Raw genomic sequence first — 26,013 nt, 5'->3', positions numbered from 1 at the left:
TATTTTTCATGATTCTCTAGTTAATTTTGCATAATATAGGCAGGCTTTAAAAAGATGTAAATGTTTAGAAATTTTTTGCGAAGTCTGTAATTTTTTCTAAGTCATTCGGAGAAGACACACAGGCATGTGTTTTCATTCAAAGCTCATCCCGAGAGGACACAGGTGCATGTGTCTGCCCCTGTGAATGACCTTATGACTAACACACGGGCATATGTTTCTCTACAGAGTTCAGAGCTCTATCCCTAGAAGATACAGGGCCGTGTGTCTACCCCTTATGTCTGACCTTGGAATGTGAAGATCCACTCTGTGTCTTCTCAAGATGGCAGAGAACTCTGTAGAGAAGATACAGGGGCATGTGTCTACAGAGTTCAGAGCTCTATCCCTAGAAGATGGCAGAGAACTCTGTAGAGAAGACACAGGGGCATGTGAATGCCCTTGTGAAGATCCACACCCGTGTGGAATTTCCACACAGGCTTGTGAAATACTTAGAAAAATTTCTTGGATGGATAGAGAAGCTACAAGGGCATATAGGTGCCCTTGTGGGTCGGGCATATGGGCTTGGGTAATTTCCACACGCCTGTGTGGATTCTTTTAGAAGCAAGATGCGCTATCAGGAGAGCATATAGAGGCTCGTGTCTACCCCCATGAAGTTCCCTTGTAGAGTCACACGGGAATTAGTAACTTCCACAAGCCCGTGTGGATGTACAGAACTCAAAAGGCCACGATTTTTCTTTATAAATCTATTTCGCCTTTTCATTTTCACACTTCTAAAGATTCAGAGAATGCCTCGTTTGCTCTCCTGACTTTGTTGCCATCTATTTAAACAGATTTTAGTGTGTTCTCCGGCCGATTTCAAGGTTTTCATTTTCATTTTGTCGGTAAACCCTCATTCCCTCTTTTCTTCACCAAGTTTGATTTATTTCGATTAAACTGGTGCATGTTGCTTCGTTTTTATGTTTAAATGGTTGGTGCATGTTTAGAATGTGTTTAGAAACAAATTTGGGATGTATTTTTGGATTTTTTGTATGAAGACTGTGTGGCTTTCACGCCCCGTGGATCCACAAGGGCGTGTGAATTTCTGCATTATTGTTTTGTGAGTTTAAATGACCGATTTCCTTTTTAATACTTGAAGACATGGCCCTCAGAACAAAGAAAGCATCCGACAAACGTCTTAGAGAGTCTTCTCCCTAGATAGAACAGTTAAAGTTTGACAATCCTGAGCACTAGGATCAATTTGGAGATTGTCCAAGCTCAAGTTTGGTCAGACTCGATTCCTGGATTTGAGTGCGCTCATGGTGATATAGTAAAGGGACATCATGGCTAAAGAGATAGAGGAGCTCATCTAAGTTGGTAGCTGGAGGAGATTGTTTTCTATTCGTGAGCCAGCTGTCAGTACGTTGATGCTGGTGGTATTAGCGTCATTCGAGTTTGACTGATCATATAGCAGTTTTGACACTATCGACGCCGTTCAGTTCCGTGCGTTCGGTGAGTATCACAGCATGTGTGTTACCCAGTTCTCCATTTGACTCGGGCTGTATGACGAGGCCTTTAACGACACTGAGGAGTATGATCACCTACCGACCGATTATCCGGATAGTTTGACTCCTGAGAGAGCGTACATGGCATTATGTGTCCAGGGTCAGTATGAGCTGGGGGTGTGGAAGGCTACATGTCTATCCTGGCCGAGGTATAAATATATTCATGCCATCCTGTGCAGATCAATGGACGGCCGCGGTGATAGTACTAGAGTTTTGAGCAGACAAGAGCTTTTATACTTATACTCCATGGTTGAGAGTGAGCTATTGCATCTGTGGTACATTATGGCTGAATATTTGAGACACTAGGGATAGTATGCGAGAGTAGGGATGATCTTCTCTGGCCCATACATCACTAGACTCATCATCGGGATGGGTTTACTAGATGCGATCAAGGGGGTAGAGAAAACGATTATACCAGCTTCTCTCGGCCATGAGACGATGAAATTGATGGGGATGGTTTGCCGGTACCGACCAGGGGTTTATGTGATGGTCATACCGGCACCAAAGCCAGTTGAGACCGAGGGTGATGTAGTAGAGGGGTCACATCTAGTACTTGAGCCACAGATAGAGTAGGTACAGGTAGAGGCATCTCCCACAGCACAGGAGCGACCGCCTGTGCATATATTCTCTCCCACTCGAGCCCATGATCGCATTGAGAGGCTTGAGACTGCGGTATTGGTGCTACTGGCAAACTTGGCTGAGGTTCGCGTGACACAGGCTGAGAACCACACAGAGGTGATGGCGCGTCTTGATTTTTTACAGGAGTTTCTCGAGCGAGATGGGATATTCCCCTTTGTGATGAGACCCAGGACCCCTCAGGCATCACTAGAACCATCATCACTAGATCCACCGGCACCATTTGATCTAACACCAGCTGCAGCAAAGGCGACCGAGCATGATACCGACGCTTGATGCGTCTTTATTTTTCTTTGTTCTTATTTTTCATATTTATTTCTGCATTTTATTTTGTACTTGTACCACTCAGAAAGGATCTTTCATCTGAGTTTATCTTTTATTTTCATTGTCTCAAGTTGTATTTCATTGCTTTATCTTTATATATACTCAAGTTTTATTTTGTTTTTGTTGAGCTTCATTGAACCCCTTGTGTATACATGTATATGGTCTTGTGAGTATGGAATTCGATGACTAGTCATAGACATGGTCAATGTGATTTTCACATAGTCATGTGTGATCCAAAACTCATTGGAACTCAAATCTCAAGGAATATAGCTCCATTAAACGTACAATTTGGAGTTCAGAGGAGTATTGTTTCAATTACCCACCTTCACATATGATCTAGAATGTTATACTTTTTATTTAGCTTGCATGCGTACATTGAGGGCAATGTACATCTTAAGTGTGTGTGTGTCTGTGTGTAGGGGGGGAGGGTGGGTAAGGGGAGAGGGGGGAGTTCACATTACACATGTTCTTTACACAAAATTTAACTAAAAATTCCCAAATAGACAATGGCGGTTCACCTTAGTCACAATGGTTGTATTCTTAAGTTTAGGAGAATTTTTAACATTGAACATTTTCATGCTCTAGTTTTTACTTGAATTTCTAGGAATTTTTTGCCCGATTGACACTTGTTGCACTACTTTCTCATGAAAGCTTGTGGAAACTCAAGTTAGATGTTTAAGGGACTAGTTAGTTTTGTTTCTGGTGTTAATTTTGTTGAGAAAAAAAATGTGTATGTTTGGGTTGTGCATTTGGGGTGGAAAAAGCTACCACCTATGAAGTATGAAGCTACTCTCATAACTTGGATACTACTTATGCCCTAATGAGAGAAAGAGCTATCTTATGGGATGAGTGAAAGCTACTACACCAGTAGAAAGAGCTAACACCTCGAAAGTGTGAAAACCACCTTAGCGGCTGCTTTAGAAAGGGCTACCTTGGAGGATGTGTGAAGGTACTACCGTCTCTTTGCTTTATTTTGAATATAAATAAGTCCCTTATACTTATAACTTTGAGGAGTATACGTTCGGTTGACTTGAGTGAGTCTACACAACTTCCACAATTTCGGGTTTGTTGTCATCTTAGCTAGAGCATTGATTTTTCGTATTTAGTGTTGAAATTCCCCTTACCTGTAGAATGCTTCCCTTGCATGCTTTGGTGAACCTAAGGCCAAGCACTTTCAATATTTCCTTCTTCTATGCTTCAATGTTTTATTTTTGCTTAAGGACAAGCAAAAGCTTAAGTGTAGGGGAGTTTGATAAGTGCTTGTGCATTAGTAATATGAAGTATTTTTTTTTTACAATGAGCATTACTTTTCTCATATTTTATTGCTAATACATGTGTATTTGTGTTCTTTTGTGCATGTAGGGTAGCGGAGACAAGTATAAAAAAAAGAAGCCAAAGTAGATTTCGAATGCACTTTGTTGATGAAATCTTGAAGTGAACACACGTGAAGCCACAAGTTGTGATCAAAAACATGTGAGTGTGTGCCAATCTCCATTATGATTAAGTGAATATACAAATTGGAGGGGCACAAAGCCAGTTACACTCATGTTTTCCAACTTATGCAACGCTAGTAAGATTGTCGTCAAATGTGTTTTTATTTGAAGATGTAACGCGATCTACCACATGGATGTGTGCCCGTTCATGTAACCTCGATGGAAAATGTGGATTTGGGAGTATTTTGTCTAAGTATTGTAGTAGGGTGCTATAGTAAACCACTGTAGCAATTACTGTTCACTGGCCGCTAAAAAATGAATTTCTGCAGATTCACACAAGCGTGTAGAAATTCCACACACCCGTGTGGATGCCCGATTCTACCCATATTTAAGTCACGATTGTAGCTTGTTTTCATAATCTTTTTCCTATCTTTTAGCCATCTTTTCTCCATCTTTTAAGGAGCCCACTGCTAGGGTTTAGAGAGCCTTTGGCTAGGTTTTTGGAGTGGTTTTACGCCATTTGATGCCGCGTTTCCTTCGGAAGATAGTTATTGGAGAAGCTATCATCGGCACCGATTCAACGAGTTGTGCACTAGGCTTGACGAGGGAACCTTTGAAGAAGACACAGCTACTCCACAAGACCATCGACACAGACAACAAGGGGGTTTTATTCATGAATTGAATATCTTTACTTTTGATCTCATTATTGATTGTATTTTGCTCCATGGAGAGCTAAACCCCTAGTAGGTGCTTCGACTTGTGAACCCTAGGATGATGTTGTTTCTTTGACCTTTTATTACACTTTCTTTAATTAATGTTTTAATTGAGTTCCAATCTTCAATGCTTGTTGAGTTGATTTTCCCTCAGAGTGATACTAGGGTTGAGAATCCATCTTGGTAACTCTTGTGGATGAGTAACACACCATGAGGTTTAGATAATGCTAGATTGAAGAGGGTTAAGAGGGTGAGTCGAGAGGTAGTGGAACGTCCCCTTTGTCCCTCCAGTATGATTTATCCTACCTTCATGTTGCAAGAGTTATTTGTGGTCACAATAGAGTGAAGTGGTAAGAGACAAACTACACTGGGGCTTAGTTGCACAAGCAATAGAGTGAAGCATTGAAGTAATCCTTAGTATCTAGGCTTTGATTAGGACTAGGGGTCTTTCTCCTGGACCAAAGGGTTAGATCTATATTAGGGGATAGGGTTTATCACTTGGAATCCCTAGAGCTTAAAGCAACCTAGGATAGTGCGAGATGTTGAGATTGAGCGATTTCGCCATTGGGGCATAGTGTAGGGTTAGTCATGGTTGACATTAAGTTTTGGGACCGTGTTTATAAAGATCTTCATGACTCATTAGACATCAGTTAGGAGGCATAATGACTGGTTTTTCACTTGAACCAATAGTCCTAGGGTGAGCAATATCTATATGCCCCACTTTCTATTGGTTGCCTCTCCTATCTTTTATTCGTGCTTCCTTCTTCTTTACTTATTTCTATTTGCATTGATTTTGTTCACACCACTATTGATTCTTCTTCATTGTAGTTAAATAGCAATCTTTGTGTTTATGATCACTATTCCCTATGGATTCGACTACCCACTCACCAGGGTATTATTACTTTGATAAAACAGTGCACGGCGTTGTCAAATTTTTGGCGCCGATGCAGGGGAATGGGCATTTTAGAAACACTTTGGAATTTACTATTTTAGCTATTAATTACTTATTCTATTTCACATTTTCTTATTCTTCCATCGTTCTGATTTGTTTTCTTTCTTTGGTTGCAGCTTGATTGCTTCCCTACAAGTGTACAGGATCACCAAGTAATACCCTGTGAGTGATACAGGGGTCGTAGTCCATGGGTCCAAGGAAGTATTATTACTCACTCTTCATCTATTATCTAGCCTACAATTCTTAGTAAGAAGAATAAATGAAATAAAATAAACTAAGCTAAGCTAATCTTATGACCGGGTAACTAGCACATTGATGTAAACAAACAAGGGAGTGTCAAGCATGAGAAGGGAGTGTTTGGATAAGGAATCCACCTAGGGTTGTCATTAAGGCCCAAACTAGGATGGTTTAAAGATGAATTGATGACAGTTAAGACCTAGAGACCTCATGAACAGATTAGTCCCAATCTCTTGACGACTAACCCCTGATCCCATACAAATGTCAATCAGAATCTCTTCCGGATCAACATACCTATGATCACTTTAAGTTCTAGAAGTTCTCTCATAGGAGTAAACCTACTCTTCTTCAGCTTAAACCTAGCAATGGAGGGCTACCAACACCCGATCTCTCGGCGTGTCGGCATAAGTATCCCCTTTGAATCTTTCCTAGATCTAGTACGCGTGAGTAAGTCACATCTATGCATACAACTCATAATAGAATTATAGATTTCTACATACATGTAATTCTAAGCATCAAAGCATGAAAGATTGAATCTCAAAAAATCATCAAATTAAATGAAGAACAACATCCCAAGTTCATACACAAGAATACACCCTAGGGTTCATTTAAATCCAAACACAATAATAAGTTAATCCCTCATGATGAGGGATACTTATACAACATACAAGGAAAAGAAGAACAATAAAGAAGCAAGAAAACTCCCTCTACGATCTTGGTTTCCTTGAATGGATGAAGCCTCGAATGGTGATGCAATGGTGTCTTAGAACATCACTCCAACTCGCTTCTCCTTTGCTTCTCTCTCTCTTCGTGATGATGTGTGCTCATTTTACCATAAAGATCATCGCTAGAAGATGGCCGGAAGGCCTCAAGAAAGTGTGCTAGCGGCGGCCCAAATGGCTAAGAAAAATTCCCCTTCATATTTCCCTAGAAGAGCCCTTTTATCATGCCCCAAAACCAATGTATACCGGGGTTAATCTCGGGGTCAATCCTGCGGTCAATCCCAGGCAGCTTTGAGGCCGTATGGCTAGATCAATTTCTGACTTGAAAACTCTCCAAGTGCTATAATGATTGCTAAAGTGATCTTGCGACAGTACCACTGCCGCAGTACTCTAACTATATTATCTGCTATAGTAAATACACTACAATACTGTGACTTGGGTTTCTTCTCTTTTTTCACCCAAATTGTATCTTCGTGTCCTCCATGGCTTTCTCATGCCCCTACAAAGCAAATAATAGTCTATTAAGCACAAAACGAGCATCCATTCATATAAAAATACATGCTAGAAGTATTAAATACATATACTAAAATATGTACATTTAGACACTTATTAAATATCCCCACACCTAAGCGTTTGCTTGTTCCTAAGCAAACAAATCATGAAAAAGCAAAAAGAAATGATAAATGGCTAAATGCATTACCTCTGGCTTACATAAATTCAAGACTTTACAAGCAATGGATCATGACATACAGATGTTGAGTTACAAACAGTAAGCACAACAGAAAGATCCTGTCCCATCTCTTATATGTCTATGCCATGTGTGTGAATCTTCTACCTCATCTTCCCTGATCTTGTCTAGCCTACCGACTTCAGTCAGTACAGCTCTTGATGCTAATCACTCCACATGCAAAGAGTACTGAGTCTTAAAATGCTTAGTGCTACTCCAATGAACAAGCAAGATCCTTCTAACTTTTAAACTTGAACTAACTCCCTATTTCCTTCTCATAACCCTCTAGTAGGTAGTTAAAAAGATCACTAGGGTTTTTATTTTTATTTTCATTTTTTCCGAGTCTGACTAACGTAGACTGCACAAAAAAATCTTTCTGAAGGGTGCACATGCTGGTTAGGCACAAGAGCCACCCAAGTAGTCAATCACAGTCTACATAGATGCATTCATGATTCATTAGCAGAGGAATACTGACATAGACTCATTTTTTTCTTTATTTTTTCACATTCACCTTAGATCACGTCTTTAGACTACACTACATGCCACAAAACTAGGGCTAGCGAACCAAGACTTAGAAGTTCTTAAGAGTTCATTGAAAGATAGAACTTAGTTTTCTAAGGCCAAGTACTCAAAGTTGTGTGTTAAGCATAGAAGAGAATTAGAGTAGTCAAGTTGGCTATTCCCAGGGCATCAACACAAGATTCAGTGCACAAGACAGTATTAGAGGTGAAACAGGATTTAATAGAGTACAACAACAAATATGTAACTCACATCAATCATTAATCCATGCTAGAAGAGTCTTACAATAATGAACAAGCCAACATACATAACACTAGCATGCAAATAATGACCCTAATACATGAAATACACACATCCCCACACCTAGTGTTGTACATTGTCCCCAATGTACACTAATCATGAAGAACAAGACAATATTTGCAATGGAAACAATAGAGGAGGGTGACAAAGAACTTCCCTGGTTCATCTTGTGCAAAGGGAAAGGTGCGACCCGAACACAAAGTATGGCGAGCTATACATATCGGGTCGGGCTTCCACCAAATGGAAAGGAGGGCTAACCAAGCTCCTTTAATGCCCTGTAAGTCACAAAGGGGACATCATCATTTCACAAAAATTTACAAATAAGAGATAGGGCGTAATCATGCAAACACTAACACAAAAACTAGAAACTAAAGGCTAAATATTAAAACAAAGTGTCCATGCTAGTCCTTGCCCCTTGGAGTTAGGTTTCTTATCACAAAATGACATCTTGTTCTATGGTCTTCTTGTCCAAAAATGTGGTCACCCGTGTGGTGTAGACATAACTCCATGGTTGTTGTCAATTTCTCCATCCTCAATATTCCTACAAACCATGAAAAACACAACCAAGCATAGAAGAATCCAATATAATTCAAAATGTAGTGTATGAGATGAAAAAACAATGAAAAATATGATGTATAGTGTCCATACAACCATATAGGGGCCATATGGGTACTGTTCACTTCGAAAGAACCTCCCCAAAATAATGAAAATGGAAAAAGTTTTACATAAATTGAAGGGAGACTTCATCCACAACAATCACACCACAAAAACCAAGCCAAATACTTAAATAATTCCACAAATAAGCTCCAAGAATGAAAGAAAAATCAAGAAGATAAAACTAGGGTACCAAAGAGCTTACCGATGAAACCTTGAGAAAACTCGAGTTAAACCTTTGGTAAACCATTAGATCGAAGTTTCAAAGAGTTTAGGAGGTGATCTAGAAGAAGAAATGAGAGTTTTTGGCCAAGGAATGGTGGAGAAATAAGAGAGACAATCGGGTGAGAAGAAGAACAAATGAGGAGATAGAAAAGGTGGCCGAATAGCTAAGATATAGCTATTGCTACAGTGTATACGGCTTCAATGAGGGCCTTATTGAGGCTATATGGCCTAGTTAAAATTTTCTGGATGGGGCAGACAGCCTCAATGAGGTCCTCATTGAGGCCGTATGCACCCAGGAAACATTTTGAGCCAAAAAATGCTTGTCCAAGGGAATAAGGAAGGCCATGAAAGGATTTAGATCACCTCCACACTTGAAAGCAAGTTTAAAAACTCGATCTAATGCATGAAATAACATCAAAAACATGAGTTTCTCAAGAAGATAAATGATTAAACCACAACAAGGACGATGAGAAAAAATGTAGAAGGAAAGCGAGCATGGACTTATTCACACAACAAAAACATAAAATAAACACAAATACACTTAACGAAAACACAATCTACACTAAACTAAAAATATGAAAATAAGAAAATGAAGAAATTGAAGCTTGAGTTGATTCCCAAGAAGTGCTTGTTTAACGTCATTACCTCGATGTACCTCGTTCTTACCTTAAGGGGACTTGAAGAGGGTGTGTTCCTCCCTGCTACATGTAGCATAGCTACTTCCATGAAAGAAAATAATTACCATCCGGGATGATGAGTTTCTGAAGACCTTGAATATGTTACCTTTTGGCCTCCAAGGAAAAAGCTTCGGTCAGGCATTGTGCAACTTGAATTTGGGTTGATCCTTTGTCGGTTTTAACATCCTGACCCTCTTCTACTTTGGTCCCAGCTGAATTTCCTTGGAGCTTCCTCAAAAATCATTTTGGCCTCCAAGGGAATAGGTAAGGTTGAAAATTTTTCAAACTCGGCATCGGTGGGTTCTTGGGCGGTGTAAACCTCCTATCCACATCTCCTTCTTCAACCATTGTCAATCTTCCATTAATTACCCACAAAAATTGTTTGGGCCTCAAGGGAAAAAGTTTTGGTTGGGACGTGTCTAACATTAGCATCAGTGGGACATTGGATGGCTTTAACCTCCTACCCAAATCTTCAGTCATCCCGAAATAATTCATTTTTATGATTTGGTGTTTTGAGTCACTTCCATGCGAAGGGCTAGCTCAAGTGATACCGGTGCCACTTCTTCCACCCTTTTCACCTTCAATACACCAAAATTCTCATCCACCTCCCTTCCATCACCTCTCCATTCTTTTTCATTGTTGTTTGTGGTTGGGAGTTCTATTTGCTTGTTCTTGAATTAATTGTTCAACCCGACTCTCTAACTTGTGAACAGAAGATTACACCAACAGAAGTGTGAAATCGATGGCCTCAAATCGGGCATTACACTTGCCGTCAAGGGCATGAAGTTTAGTGTTGAGGGCATCAAATTTGAGGTGATGTCTCAAAATCTCTGTTCAGTATTTGTCATGAATTTTGCCAACACATCCTCTATAGTAAATCCCTTTACTTGTGACGGTTGTTGCCCTTGATACAATGAAGAATATGGGTGGTATTTCCACTTCGGATCATAAGTTGTGCTGCATGGGTTTTCTTGAGTTCTTTGTCCTCCAATAAAATCAACTTTGGCATCAACTTTAGCGGCTGAAATTGAGTTTAGAATCACTCAAATTGCAAGCCCCTTGCATTGCCAAGAAAATTATACCTTGCACAAAAGAATATATAAAGAACAAAGTTAAATAAAATAAGAAAAATATGCACAAAGATTAATGTGTACAAATAATAGAAAAATGGCTGGAGCAATAGGTTACAAGCTTTCCTAATATTCTTTGAAGTTCCCCTGCAATGGCGCCAAAAACTTGATTGCTTCTCCGCAAGTGTACGGGATCGCCAAGTAATACCCTATGAGTGACACAGGGGTCGCATTCCAGGGAGCCAAGGAAGTATTATTTCTCGCTCATCATCTATTATCTAGCCTACAATTCTTAGTAAGAAGAACAGATGAAATAAAATAAACCAGGCTAAGCTAATCCTATGGCTGGGTAACTAGCACACGAATGTAAACAAACAAAGAAGTATCAAGCATGAGAAGGGAGTGTTTGGATAAAGAATCCACCTAGGGTTGTCATTAAGGCCCAAACTAGGATGGTTTAAAGATGCATTGATGATAGTTAAGACCTAGAGACCTCGTGAGTAGATTAGCCCCAATCTCTCGGCAATTCACCCCTAATCCCATACGAATATCAATCGGAATCTCTTCCTGATGAACACACCTATGATCGCATTAAGTTCTAGGAGTTCTCTAATAAGAGTAAACCTACACTTCTTTGGCTTAAACCTAGCAATGAAGGGCTTCCAACACCCGATCTCTCGGCGTGTCGGCATAAGTATCCCCTTTCAATCTTTCCTAGATCTAGTGCGCGTGACTAGGTCACATCTACACATACAACTCATAATAGAATTACAGATTTCGCCATACATGTAATTCTAAGCATCAAAGCATGAAAGATTGAATCTCAAACAATCATTAAATTAAATGAAGAACAACATCCCAAGTTTATACACAAGAATACACCCTAGGGTTCATCCAAATCCAAACACAATAAAAAGTTAATCCATCATGACGAGGGATACTTATACAACATACAAGGAAAAAAAAAGACAATAAAGAAGCAAGAAAACTCCTTCTGCGATATTGGTCTCCTTGAATGGATGAAGCCTCGAATGGTGAATCAATGGTGGCTTAGAACTTCACTCCAACTCCTTCTCCTTTGCTTCTCTCTCTCTTGGTGATGATGTGTGCTCGTTTCCCACAAAGATCATCGCCGGAAGATGGCTGTAAGGCCTTAAGAAAGTATGGTGGCCTAGAAGAGCCCTTCTATCATGCCCCAAAATGATGTATACAGAGGTCAATCCTGGGGTCAATCCACGGCCTCTATCATAGCCTCATTGAGGCCGTATGCCTTCAAGAAAACTCTTTTCTTCTCTATCTACAGTATCAATTCCGGGGTCAATCTCGGCAGCATTGAGGCCGTATGGCCTAGATCAATTTCTGACTCGAAAACTCTCAAAGTGCTATAGTGATTGCTACAGTGATCTTGTGCCTATACCTGCCGTTGCAGTACTCCAGCTATAGTATCTGCTACAGGTATACACTATAGTACTGCGACCTGGTTTTCTTCTTTTTTTCACCCAAATCATATCTTCGTGTCCTCCATGGCTTTCTCATGCCTATAAAGCAAATAATAGTCGAGTAAGCACAAAACGGGCATCCATTCATATAAAAATACATGCTAGAAGTATCAAATACATATACTAGAATAAGTATATTTAGACACTTATCACAGCTCCAGGTTATGACCCTTGGGAACCCTTCGGATAATGCCACACCCGCACTTATCAAAGGTGAAGGGTCAGATAACATGGCATAACAGAATAAGCAGCAGAGGACACTCTCAGATAATACCACACCCGCACTTCTTGGCACGCAATCTAGCATTGTGCGGCTACCGATTACTGCTCAGAATTTTTTAGCTCAAGCCAGCATTCATCTAAATGTTACAGCAGTTGGCACAGTTTAATGGTTTGGCTAATGAGAATCCAAACAATCATATAGAGAACTTCTTGAAAGTGTGACATGCTCAAGATCAATATTGTTGCCGATGATGCTATTAAGTTGAGAGCCTTCCCATTTTCCTTGAAAGGGAGAGCGAAGCAATGGATACATTCATTACCTAGAGCATCGATCACTACATGGAAGGAGTTGGTAGAAGATTTGCTTGCCCGATATTTCCCTCTCCAAAAATCTACGAAGCTTAGGAATGAAATATCATCTTTTGTGCAAAGAGAGTTGGAGTCTCTATTTAAGACATGTGATAGGCTCAATGGGCTCCTGCAGAAATGTCCTCAACATGGGTTCCCCAAGTGGGTGATTATTTAGACTTTCTATAGCCGAGGGTTCATAGCATACTCCCATGCCACAGCAAGAGCAAATGCAGATAGAGGCATCCCCTCCTGCACAAAAGCCACCACTGGTCTTGGATCTTCTCTCTGACTCGAGCCCATGATGGATTTGAAAGGCCCGAGAGTGTTGTGGGAGTATTACAGAGTGATTTTGCTGAGATTCACGCAACACAGGCCACAAACCATACAGAGGTGATGGTGTCTCGACATTTGACAGGCGCTTGCATTGCGTGTAACCACAAGTGCACAAGTGTCGAAGTAATAATTACCCCAGTGAGTGCGTAGTCGAATCCACAGAGAACAGAAGTATTAGTATTAACTAATGCTTAGTTATCTACTAAGAATCAATGAATGTGATGAATTGAACTAATTGCGAGAAATTTTAATAAGTAATAAAACAGGTAAGAAATAAAGGGAAGGAGTTCTCAATCAATTAAGATGGGGTACTCAGGCAATGCTCCCCCTAGGATCAACATGAAGCTCAAGATTCGCTAAATGACTCTAAACCAAGTTTAATGGAGTCGAGGTAATCCAAGAATAACCGGTCCTCATCTGCAAGCAACTAATACTAGTCATCTACAAGGTCCCGGTGGAGAAATCACTCAATCTCAACACTTCACACTCCCATATGACCGCAATAAGCTCTAGGGATACCTTGGAGTGAAACCGATTCCTAAAAATTGATCCAACCCTAATTCACGGCGAAGGATCCCTAACTTCTTGTAAGGTCCCGGCGGAGAAATCTATCAATCTCATGCCTCACACAAAATATGATTGCATAGGGTCTAGGGAATACAGAGATAGAAAACACTCAATCGGAAAGGAAAGGGGACACTCCACTATCTCATGGCTCACCCTCTCAACCCCCTTTAACCTTAGTGTTTTAACTCAAATGGAGACCTCTCACATCAAAGTAACAAATTAAGAAATGTAGATTAATCATAAAGATCAATAACACATGAAAGTAATGAAATCACAAGGTTAAAACTCAAATAAACTCGGATTAACTAGAAACATAAAGCAAATCAAAACAAAGAATAGATCCTAGGATTCACATGCCCAATTACACACTAGGGTTTAGCCCTCCATGGGGCAAGTTACAAGACAATGATTAATACAATGAAAAGCAATGAAAACCATGAAGGAAAACACCCTTGAATTCGTGATGAATGGCTTTGATAGGTTGCCCAAAATCTTGAAGAATCCTACATCGAAGCTAGGTCACCGGTGGCTACCACTTTGCTATGATGGAGAGAAGATCGATCAAAGTTGGTGATGGAATTTCCCCAATATTCCCAAAGATCTCCTTCGAAACCCTAGCGACTTTCCCTTCAAAGTGCTCGACAAAAGCTAAGAATCGCATCTGTCATGTGCCCATATGCGCCAGTGTGGATTTTCCACACGCCTGTGTGGGCTGCAAGAATTTCCACGCAGAGGCGCATGAACAGTAACTTTACTACAATATTACTACAGTAAAAATGCTACATTGCTTTGCTGTTGTGATTTCACAAACGTGACCCAAATATTCTCCTCTTGAGGGCACATAATCGAGCACACGATCATGTGGTAGGCTTAAGAGTTTTCTTCATCGACGAATCTATGAAAAGTCTTACAATCTTCACAAAGAGAAGGAATGTGAAGATATGACTGCCTTTGTGCCCTTCCATCTAGTGAATTGACTTAAACTTCCTTGGAAGATGGCACACATCTTCTCATTCATGAACTCCTCTTGTGTCTTTGTCTTTTAATTGCACAAGAACTCTCAACATCGTTCTTTAATAGCCTATATTTGCTTCCTTTTGAATTTTTATTGCATTCACAACCTACATGCATAAAAGAACATCTAATAAACAATATGAGACATAAACCATATATAAAATGATGCTCAATGCATGTAAAACACGTATAAAAACATGTTTACTCAAGCACTTATCAACATTCTATAGCAGATACTCGAGCGAGACGCGACTTCCACTTTTGTGATGAGACCCTGGACACCTCCAACATCCCCAACACCATCACCACCACCAGTAACACCTGCATCTTCTTCACCAGTAGTAACAGCAGATAGAAGCACTAGATACTGACGCTAGAGGCGTCTTTATCTTTCTTTTTTTTTTTTTTCTGTTTTTCGTATTCTATTTTTGCATTTTATTTGGACTTATACTACTCAGAAAGGATTTTCCTTCTGAGTTTATCTTTTATTCTTAGTTATTTGAGTTGTATTTCATTTTCATATCTTTATAGACTCGAGTTTATTTTGTTTTCGTTGAGCTTCACTGAACCCCATTGTGTATACGTGCAGATGGTCGTGTGAGTCTGGAATTAGAGGAATAGTCATGGACACGGTCATGTTGCTATTCACATGGCCGTGTGTGCTCCACAACCTATTGGAACTCAACTCTCTATGAACATTGCTCCATCAAACGTACCATTAGGAGTTCAGGGGAGTATTGTTTCAATTACCCTTCTCCACACATGTTTTGATTGTTATACTTTTTTATTAAACTGTGTGGAAACTCAAGTTTGATGTTTAGGAGACTGTTTTAGTTTGTTTCATATTTTAATTTCTTTAAAAAAAGAAATAAATGGTTGAATGGATGAAAAGGAAAAAGAAAGAAGAAAAAAATATAGATGTGTTTGTTTGCTTGTGCATTGGTGTTGGAAAGAGCTACCACCTATGAAGTATGAAAGCTACTCTCATAAGTCGGATACTAGTTATACCCAAATGAGAGAAAGAACTATCTCATGGGATGAGGGAAAACTACTATCCCGGTAGAAAAAGCTACCACCTCGAAACTGTGAAAGCCACTTTAGCGACCTCTTTAGAAAGGGCTACCTTAGAGGATGTGTGAAGCTACTACTTTCTCTTTTCTTTTTATACATAAATAAGTCCCTCTCACTTAGAGCTTTGAGGAGTATACGTTGGGTTGACTTGAGTGAGTTTACACACACTTACACGATATTGGGTAGTTGTCCTTTTTTTATTCAAGTTTTTAGCTAGAGCTTTGATTTCTCTTATTCGGTGTGAAAATTTTTCCTTACTTGTAGAATGCTTTCTTTGCATGCTTTTGGTGAACATAAGGCCAAAAACTTTCAATTTTCCTTCTTATATGCTGAATGTTTTATTTTTACTTGCGGACAAGAAAAAGTTTAAGTGTGATAGAGTTTGATAAGTAGTTGTGTATAAGTAATACGAAGTATTCTTTTCTTACATTGAGCATTACTTTTCTTAAATTTTATCACTTAATCGTGTTTATATGCGTTCTTTTGTGCATTTAGGGTTATGAAGATAATTGTGGAAGAAAGAATCCAAAAGTAGATCATGGATGCACTTGTTGATGAAGTCTTGGAGTGAACAAACGTGAAGACACAAGTTATGCTCAAAGACATGTCAATGTGTGCCAACCTCTATTGTGCTCGACCGAACACACAAATTGGAGGCGCACAAAGGCAGTCACACTAATGTGTTTCGACTTGTGTAATACTAGCAAGATCTTCGTCAATGTGGGTTAGTTGAAGACATGACGTGATCTATCGCATAGACGTGAGCTCATTCATGTGGCCTCAATGAAAAGATTGGATTACGGGAGCATTTTGGCGAAAGGACTGCAATAGTTACTGCAGTAAATCATTGGAGCAAAATTACTGTAGCAGTTACTGTTTATAGCTCGTAGGAAATCAACTTTTAGAAATTCCACCGCCCGTGTTGTTGCCAAATTCTAGCCCCTATAAATACCACGATTTCAGATGTTTTGAAAGATTCTTTTCCGATCTTTTCTCTATCTTTGGAGGCACTCGCGGCTAGGGTTTGGAGAGGCTTCGGCTAGGTCTTTGGAGTGGTTCTACGACCTTCAACATCGCTTTACTTTGGAAGAGAGTTATTGGGGTGGGGGTGGGGGGGGAGGGGGGAGGGGGGCTTTCGTCGGCATCGATTCGGCGATGTGTGCCCTAGGCTTAACGAGGGAACCCTTGGAGAAGACGAGGATACTTCACAAGATCATCGATACGGACTACAAGGCTGTTTTACTTATGGATTACATGCTTTTACATTCCATTTCATTGTTGATTATATATTGCTCCATGGAGAGCTAAACCCCTAGTGGATGCTTAGACATGTAAACCCTAGGATGATTTTGTTTCATTAACCTTTATTATGTTTCTTTAATTGATATTTTAATGGATTTTCCCTTAGTGTAACACTAAGGTTGAGAATCTATATTGGTAATCCTTGTGAATGAGTGACACTTCATTAGGATTGGACAAAGCTAGGTTGGAGAGGGTCGAGAGGGTAAGTCGAGAGGTAGAAAAATGTCCCCTTTCCCTTATGGTGTGATTTATCCTACCTCCATGTTCCAAGAGTTCTTTACGGTTACAATAGAGTGAAGTACTAAGAGACAAATTCCACTAGGGCTTAATTGCACGAGTAATAGAGTGAAGTGTTGAAGTAATCCTTAGTGCTGGGGCTTAATTATGATTAAGGGTCATTCGCCTGGATCAAAGAGTTAGATCTATATTAGGGAATAGGGTTTATCATTTGGAATCCCTAGAGTTTTAAGCAACCTTGCACAGTGTGTGGCGTCGAGAGTATTCCTTGCTATCGGGGCATAGTGTAGGGTTAGTCACAGTTGACCTTAGATTTGGGACCATGTTTTAGGATTTTCACAACTCATTAAGCATCAGTTATGAGACATAATGATTAGTATTGCACTTGAAACAATTATCCTAGGGTGAGCAATGTCCGGGTCCCCCATCCATCTATTGATTGCCTCTCCTTATATTCTATTGCATCTCTTTCTTCTTTTTTTTTTTTTACATGCATCGATATTGTTCACACCACTCTTGAATCATTTTCACTATAGTAAAATAGTAATTCTTGTGTTTCTAAGCACTATTCCCTGTGGATACGACTACCCACTCACCAGGGTGCTTTATTACTTTGATAACCCATGCACTTGCGGTACACACACACAAGAGGTGTGCCATTTCTGTAGCAAAGAGCAGTGAAACACTTTGTTAAAATTGTATACCCATATTGAAGGTTTGGGCACCTTTTTCTCACTCTTATTTTTACAAAGTGATATGGCTTTTTGAAGATAACATAGATAATCAAACATTCAACATCTAGGTAAGAAGGTTTTTGACTTTTAAAGAGGTGAGATGACTCAGTAGAAGATTAAAGAATTCAAGCAATCCTTAAACAAGTATAAAGGATAATTACTGTTAGGTATTTATTTTTTGCCTTTTTGTTTATTCCTTTATTTTGTAGCATGCTGATATGCATGGAGTTCTCTAGTTGTGGACATTGACATTTTAAAATATATAACATGATGCTAACATTTTGAAACTAATTCAATGTTTCTTGAAACACGTCAATGTTCTAAATGTAGTTCCAATCTATTTTTGAGGTTAGATATATCAAATTTTCTATACCATATGATATGATTTGTGGAACTTTAGAGTGGCATTAGTGTTATAGCCTGATGCAGTTTATGATAGCCTAGATGTTATATTTTAAATCATGATCCAACATTGTATGGAATCCTGAAATAAGCAATAGAATATAGATAGAGGGACTTAAGTAAATTGGTTTCTTTTTTTATTTTTATGAAGAGTGCTTTTAGCTGGACTAGAATATAAGCTATTCCTGCCATGGCCTACTATGCTATTCTATTATCAGATCTTTAAATTTTCCAGTCTGGCCTTAACTTGTGTTCTGGTATCATGATGCTTCTGATACTTCTTTAATGATGCAAAGAATGTGTTTATATTTAAAATTTTATTTCATATTTTGCGGCTATTTCTGAGGCGTTGCTTGTTTCTTTCAGATATATTTGTACTCCGATGTTGTATTTGCTTGGTCTTGTTTATGTTGCTTTTCATATCCTATAATTATTTATTCTATATGTTTGGTATCTCTACTTTGTTTGTCTTATTAGCTATCTTCAAGTTGCATGAGTTCTCTAAAACACTACAAGAAAAATAGGATTTTGGCACGATTTATATGCCACCGTTTTGATTCTGTGCCAAATTTGTCACATAAATGGGCACGAAGTTGAAGGTAGTGCCAAAGTTGTCATGGTATTTGGCACAATTAACAAATTGTGACAACTTTATCATGGTATTTAGCACCATTTATGTTTTCGTCTAAAATTTAGACAAAAAAACCGTGCCAAAACTGATGACAAACACATCATCCCTTTATTTGTCATGGTTTTTGGCACGGTTTTGCCTTGGTAGTGCCAAAAACTGTGACAACAGAGTACATGGTATTTGACACAGTTTTGGCATGATTTAGACTTGGACGTGCCAAAAAGTTGTGACAAAGACACCATCCTTTTCTTTGTCACGGTTTTTTTGGAACTGCCAAGGCAAAACCGTGCCAAAAACCATGACAATGGAGTACATAGCATTTGGCATAAGTTTTTCACGATTTAGGATTAGACATGCAAAAAACCGTGACAAATACACCATCCCTTTCTTTGTCACGGTTTTTGGCATGGCCAAGGCAAAACTATGCCAAAAACTGTGACAATGGAGTACATGGCATTTGGCACGGTATTTGGCACGGTTTAGACTTGGACGTGCCAAAAACTGTGACAAACACGCCATCCCTATCTTCGTCACGGTTTTTGGCACGGCCAAGGCAAAACAATGCTAAAATCTGTAACAATGGAGTACATGGCATTTGGCACGGTATTGGGCACGGTTTAGGCTTGGGCATGCCAAAAACCATGACAAACATGCCATCCCTTTCTTTGTCACGGTTTTTGGCATGACCAAGGCAAAAGCTGTGCCAAAAACTGTGACAATGGAGTACATGGCATTTAGCATAGTTTTTGGCACGGTTTAGGCTTAAACGTGCCAAAAACTATAACAGACACACCATCTCTTTCTTTCTCATGGTTTTTGGCATGGCCAAATCAAAACCGTGCCAAAAACAGTGGCAATAGAGTATATGCCATTTGACACATTTTTTGGCATGGTTAAGATTTGGACGTGACAAAACTGTGACAAACACACCATCCCTTTCTTTGTCACGGTTTTGGGCACGGCTTAATCAAAACTGTGCCAAAAACCATGACAATGGAGTACATGGCATTTGGTACATTTTTGTCACGGTTTAAACTTGGACTTGCCAAAACACATGACAAACACTATCATCTCTTTCTTTGTCACGGTTTTTTGCACGTCCAAGCCTAAACCATGATAAAAACCATGGCAATAGAATACATGGCATTTGGCATGGTTTTTGGCTTGGTTTAGACTTGGACGTGCCAAAAACTGTGACAAATAAAGGATTTGTCATGTTTTTGCTACCACCAACTTAAAAACGTATCAAAAACTTAATTTTGCTCTATATTTATAATAATTAAATAATAACTGCACTCTAATAATTATGCACCCACAATAAAAAAAATTAATTTTTTATATTATAATTTAAAACTAGATAAGTATAAATTTTCTTGCATAATTTAATTACGCATACACATGATATTCTATATTTATAATACTTATACTCTATTTATAATAATTATACTCTTTTTATATTAATTACATACCCACAATAAAAGAAAAACTTAGTTTTTTTCTTCCATAATATTTTCTTAGAAACTCTCTACTATGCTTCACAAAAATATATAAGAATTTTCTTGCATAATTTAATTATGCATACACATGATATTCTATATTTATAATACTTATATTATATTTATAATAAATTTTTATATTATAATTTAAAATTTTCAAAACACCCGTATTACTTCTTCTTCATCATCCTTCCGTTTGCTTTTAGGTCTTCTAGTTAGGACAGAGGTCTAATGCTTTGCTCTACGTGTTTGGTGTGACAATACTAAATCTCTAGCTATGTGTATTTCAAAAGTTAAAGATGTGTTCCCACACTGTTCATAGCATGGAAGATTAGTACTACGAAGTGACTTGACAAATGCTCTATCTACCTACTCACAGAAGGGAGCTGTGGACTTCATGACCTTCATTATTGGGGCTCACCTTTAAATTGAGCCATAGCCAAAGATATGTTCTATCATCACCAACCACTTGGAGAACCATGGCATCCAGATGGCAAAAAGGGTTAGCTTCACCAATGTCTAGTAGACAAAGAATGGAGAGGTAGTTAGAGGAGCAAAGGAGGGAGGAAGAAGAAGAAGCTCGAGCTACCACAGCTGTTGTTGCCATCATTACTACTGATGAGCAAAATTTAGCTCAGGGACTATCACAAGGAACCTCAAGCCCAACACTGATGGATCAGCCCAGTTCGGAACTTATCGGACAGGAGAGAGCTCAAGCTCATGTTTTAGTGCCACAGACTCACTTGGTGGTAAGCATAAACACTAGAGACATCAGAGCTGCAAGACATCTATATGGAAAGGTACAATATTGAACCAGGACACATGCAGCAACTGCATAGGCGGTATGGAGTACATGGCGGCATGGCGATGACTTATGACGATGCTCAAGAAGTTCTTCCACATTGTGCAGGCGTTCAGCAAAGGAACCGTGCGAGGCGATTCCATAGGCGTTAGATAGAGTAAAGCTATGAGCTGTGTGAGCAACTATCCTGCTGTCATCATTAGTTTTGTTGTAATAGAGTGGTGTGTTTTTCTTGTGAGGTGTGTGAGAAACTATCCTATTATCTTATCTTAATTTATCTTAATTATCTTAATTTTAAAGTTGATATTTGAATAGAGTTGTGCATTTATGAAATAATAATTTGTAGTTATTAACAATTTTGTTTATTATAATATATTTATAAAAAAAATTAAGTTAAAAGTTGGAAACAAAAAAATATTCATTATTTTACAAATAATCATAAAATCATGTTTGTTTGGTCCATTTTGTTCTCTTGATTTAATACACATACACATATAAATAGATATTTAATTCTAAATTATTTTTATATGTTCTATTTTTTTTATTATTATTGATAATAACTTTCAGTAATCTCATTCGGCTAAGAAACATGTCAAAATTTTCATTTCCATAACTAAACGTAATAATCTCTAATTTTCTCGCTAATTTTCTTGACAACGTCTTGATTTTCCAGTTTTTATTAATCTTGAAATATTAAAATTTAGATATGTGTTAGTTTAAAAATAAATAAATAATAAAATGGATAGCTGGAATCTTCGAAGAGATGCTATTGTATAATTGATTTATGGGTTAGCATCAAGATCCAACGGTACACAACCAACATCAGAGTAATCCAAGAGCCCTCCATGAAACAAAAGGCCATCCATTCCTCCATCCTTACCACCAAACCCTAACCCCCATATCTGGTCCCCATACCCACCACCCTCCATCTCCACATCTTCACCATCCTCCTTCGATGACACCGAGTTGCCCGAAACTCCTCATCTACAACGGCATCGTCCGTGAATTCATAAGGCTTTCCTCTTGATCGGTTCCGGCCGGGAGAACCTCGAGTTTAACTTCCGCTGGACCCACCGGAACCTTGCCATCATCGGCTTGTTCGGTATCACTGTTCCTATCCTCATCTACAAGGGCATCATCCATGAATTCGTAAGGCTTTCCTCCTTTTCCCTTTGATGTTGACCTCTTGATGTGAAATCCCTTATCGATCTGTTACATGATCTCGTTTTGATTCCAGCATATGAAAGACGAGGATGCCGGAAGGCCCTAAAGGAAATTCCAGTCAAAATTCCAGTTAAGGATCTCGATAATTAATAATGGAGAGGATTGGCTTCCGATGGTTTGATGTATCTTTGGATAGTAAGTAGATCACTAGTTTTGAGGAGTTGAACCTTGTTTGATTTCATGCTATGAATCGTATCGTTGACTCTATTGAGATGTTGGCATTGTTAAATGCTTGGCTTGTTGCTTTATATATATTTTAGACGAAATTGATTTATGTTTTTGTTTCTGGTTCCTAATTTTGTGTGTTGTCCATTTGTTAGGAGCTTACAATTGGCTTTTGGTGACTTTGGTGAATGCAAGTGATAAGAAGTGCGCCTTATCTCCTTATCTACTTATCTCCCTATGTTTGAACTGTTCTTAAATGTTCTTCATGGTTACCTTGGATAGGCGTTGGTTTTATTTTTAAACTGCTATGCCCTTTCAGATAGAATAGTAGGGAAATTAAAAGTTAAATTTGATTTTATGGAAAAGATTATTTGAGGAGTTGAGCAGTTAACTATGTATAAATTATGATGGGGTTGCGCACTTGTACGTATCACTCTTTTTCGGGAAAAAAGACATTTGACATGGTAATGAGTATTCTCCTGTCAACTACTAGATGATGAATGCTCATATATTTTTGGAAGATAACTAAAGTATATAATTTCAAGGTACCAATGTGAACTTGAAAATCTATGTATATTGAGTCAAGCATTTAATATCTATTATTTGATTATAATTTATAACCTTTTCAGTATGTATGTACAATTGATGATAGTGACCCAAAGTTAGGTTGTCATTGGTGTACTTGTTAGGAAGTTTAATCATATATTTAGAACAGTATCCTCCAATAATTTTCAATTCTCTTTCCGTATGAACAAAGAAAGATTTCTGGAAGCTACCTAGGAAATCAACATTATGCACCTATTCATTTCATTGTTTAAAAGGCGATATGTTTTACATCATTTTGCATGTCCGGGTATTTTAATTCTGTTGATAAGATCCCTAACAGTTGATTTCAGTCTTATGTGGGTTCTCCATTCATTTCTTTGTTTTAGGCAGAATAGTTGGTTTTTCTTTTCATTTTGAATAAATCAGGATTTGAACCTATGATTTTTATAACATTAAGTCTTAGAACCCTATATAACTATTAGGTTCTTAAATGTATTGATTTAAACTATTGGTTTGAATCACTAACCTTTTTTCATTGTGTTGGTGGAGCATTGATTTTATGTATTCCATTTTTCTTGGAGGCGGGACTAACTTTGTGATAGTTTTGAGTTACAGGATTTGGAAAGTATACTCAAGTTACTTTTGTCTTAATTACCTGCTGAATTCCCTGCTTTCTAGATATGATAATGATTTTTTTCAAAGAAAATCTTTATATAATTTGCCTGAAGTCTATTATGAATTGCTTGAATAACCATGAGAATGACTTAATTTCCATTTATTTTGATTTATTTTTATCTTTATGATATCTAACAATTGGTTGCTAATCACTTATATGTTATCTTACATGCTGGCTATATGTCTTGGAAATGGCACTAAAAATATTTTCATATGGATTTGATGCTTACTAGATGGAAAGGTCAAAAATGGTTTGATTTTATAATCACATGGATAATAGGTAAGTGAAAAACTAAACTTTTACAGGAAAACTATGGTATACATGCTTAAAGCAGCCTTAAAACCAATCGTGTTTAGATATTTGCAAACATACATTGAATAACCATAATTTTTATTATATGAAAATGGACAAAGATGGTTAACAATTCTACACTTGTGGCATTAGTAATAGTTGTCATCAAAATGCTTTGTTACCAAACTGATCTTGCTTTTTTGTCTTTGTGATATTTCGACGATAACAAGAAGCCATATAAAATGATAAAGATAATGTGTTATATCCTCTTAATCTCATAGGGCTAGAAGGTAGAACCAAACTAGTCTTGGTCTTGTAACTACGTTATTTTTTAATTAAATGTGGATGTGGTTCAATTATATTTTACTTCTTGGATTCATGCTTTATGGTTAAATCAAAAGCTCATGCACGTGCTTAAGAAATTAATGTACAATTGACATTCATGAATCAGATAAGATTGGCATTAAAATATCAATTAAGGCCAAACTGTATGGAGAAAATCTATTTGGTAATGTAGAATCTTTCCAGAAGTATATACTTTCTAAAAAATTAGAACTTGGTTTAATCAAAGGAGTTTCGCTGTGACCCGACTCAATTAATATGATTATTAGTTAAATGGTTTTTCTTTCTTGCGTGAGTGAACCAGAAGCTTTGAACAGTTGAAAGGTCCTACACTTGTTGATAATTACCTGCTTAATTCCCTTTTATTCTAAATTGTTCACCCATGAACTTCCTCTTTTGTTTGATGCTCTAGATCTTTATCATCTTCTTCCAAGATTCTTTTGTCTCATTTTACCTTGGAATTTCCGGTTTAATATGTTGCCTTTTTGAACTAACTTGATGACATTTTTTTCTATGAAATTGTACATTAATTGCAATGTGGAGTGTAGCATTGTGCTGATGCTCTGGATATTAATTTGGCATTATCTTATGAAATTTACACAATATGCAGTGACATTGAAGAATCAGCTAAGCACTCTCCAATTCCGAAGGGAGCTTGTATTTCTCTTAAGATGAAGTATAGGGTTCATGATGATGCATAGGGTTATGTTAGATTGGACCTTATTGTTGTAGTAATGCTATGATTGTAATAACATTTTGCATATTTTACAAATATTAAAATTTATAATTTTTATGAAATTGTAGTAGGTTCTAATATTAAATAAATTTATTTGTAATTTATTTTATTTTTCAAATAGAATTGTGCCAAATTTTGTGACAAAAAATCATGTCAATATCATTAGTAAATTCAAAACCGTGAAAAACAATTTGACAAAAATGTGTCAACAATCATGTTAAATTTAAAACCGTGACAAAAATTGTGCCACAAATTATTTTTGTAATTTAATACTGTGACAGAAAATTGTGCCAAAAATTATTATTGTGACAAAATCAACCGTGCCAAAAACCCGTGACAAACTCGACCGTGTCAAAAACTGTAACAAACTCGACAGTGCCAAAAACCGTGACAAACTCGGTCGTGCAAAAAACCGTGACAAACTCGACATTGCCAAAAATTGTGACAAACTCGACCGTGCCAAAAACTGTGACAAACTCGACCATGCCAAAAGCCGTAATAAACTCAACCGTGCCAAAAACCGTGACAAAATCAACCGTGCCAAAAATTGTGACAAAACAATGTACCAAAAACCGTACCAAAAACCGTGACAATTTTGTCACGGTTATACTATTTTTCGTGACAAATTCCATTTGTCACGCATGT

The 26,013-nt window shown here is 38.0% G+C and overlaps 1 long non-coding RNA gene and 1 other non-coding gene across 5 annotated transcripts; one reads left to right on the top strand and one right to left on the bottom strand.

Moving 5' to 3' along the window:
• Window positions 1-12,845: 12,845 nt before the first annotated feature.
• LOC120281246 lies at window positions 12,846-12,952 on the bottom strand. The gene has a single exon (XR_005542522.1). It is a non-coding gene; the product is annotated as a small nucleolar RNA R71 (small nucleolar RNA).
• A 9,303-nt stretch (window positions 12,953-22,255) lies between these two features.
• Window positions 22,256-25,425, top strand: LOC120270738. Of its 4 annotated transcripts, XR_005539679.1 has the most exons (5): window positions 22,264-22,537; window positions 22,626-22,747; window positions 22,933-22,981; window positions 24,240-24,278; window positions 25,243-25,425. It is a non-coding gene; the product is annotated as an uncharacterized LOC120270738 (long non-coding RNA). The 4 variants fall into 4 exon arrangements; XR_005539676.1 differs by having other exon boundaries at window positions 22,256-22,537; window positions 22,933-24,278; XR_005539678.1 differs by lacking the exon at window positions 24,240-24,278.
• Window positions 25,426-26,013: the final 588 nt, after the last annotated feature.

This window comes from Dioscorea cayenensis, chromosome 2, assembly GCF_009730915.1.
Source record: "Dioscorea cayenensis subsp. rotundata cultivar TDr96_F1 chromosome 2, TDr96_F1_v2_PseudoChromosome.rev07_lg8_w22 25.fasta, whole genome shotgun sequence".
Taxonomy (NCBI): domain Eukaryota; kingdom Viridiplantae; phylum Streptophyta; class Magnoliopsida; order Dioscoreales; family Dioscoreaceae; genus Dioscorea; species Dioscorea cayenensis.
The sequence above is the reverse complement of the archived record's forward strand: the minus strand, read 5'-3'. Positions and strand labels throughout refer to the sequence as shown.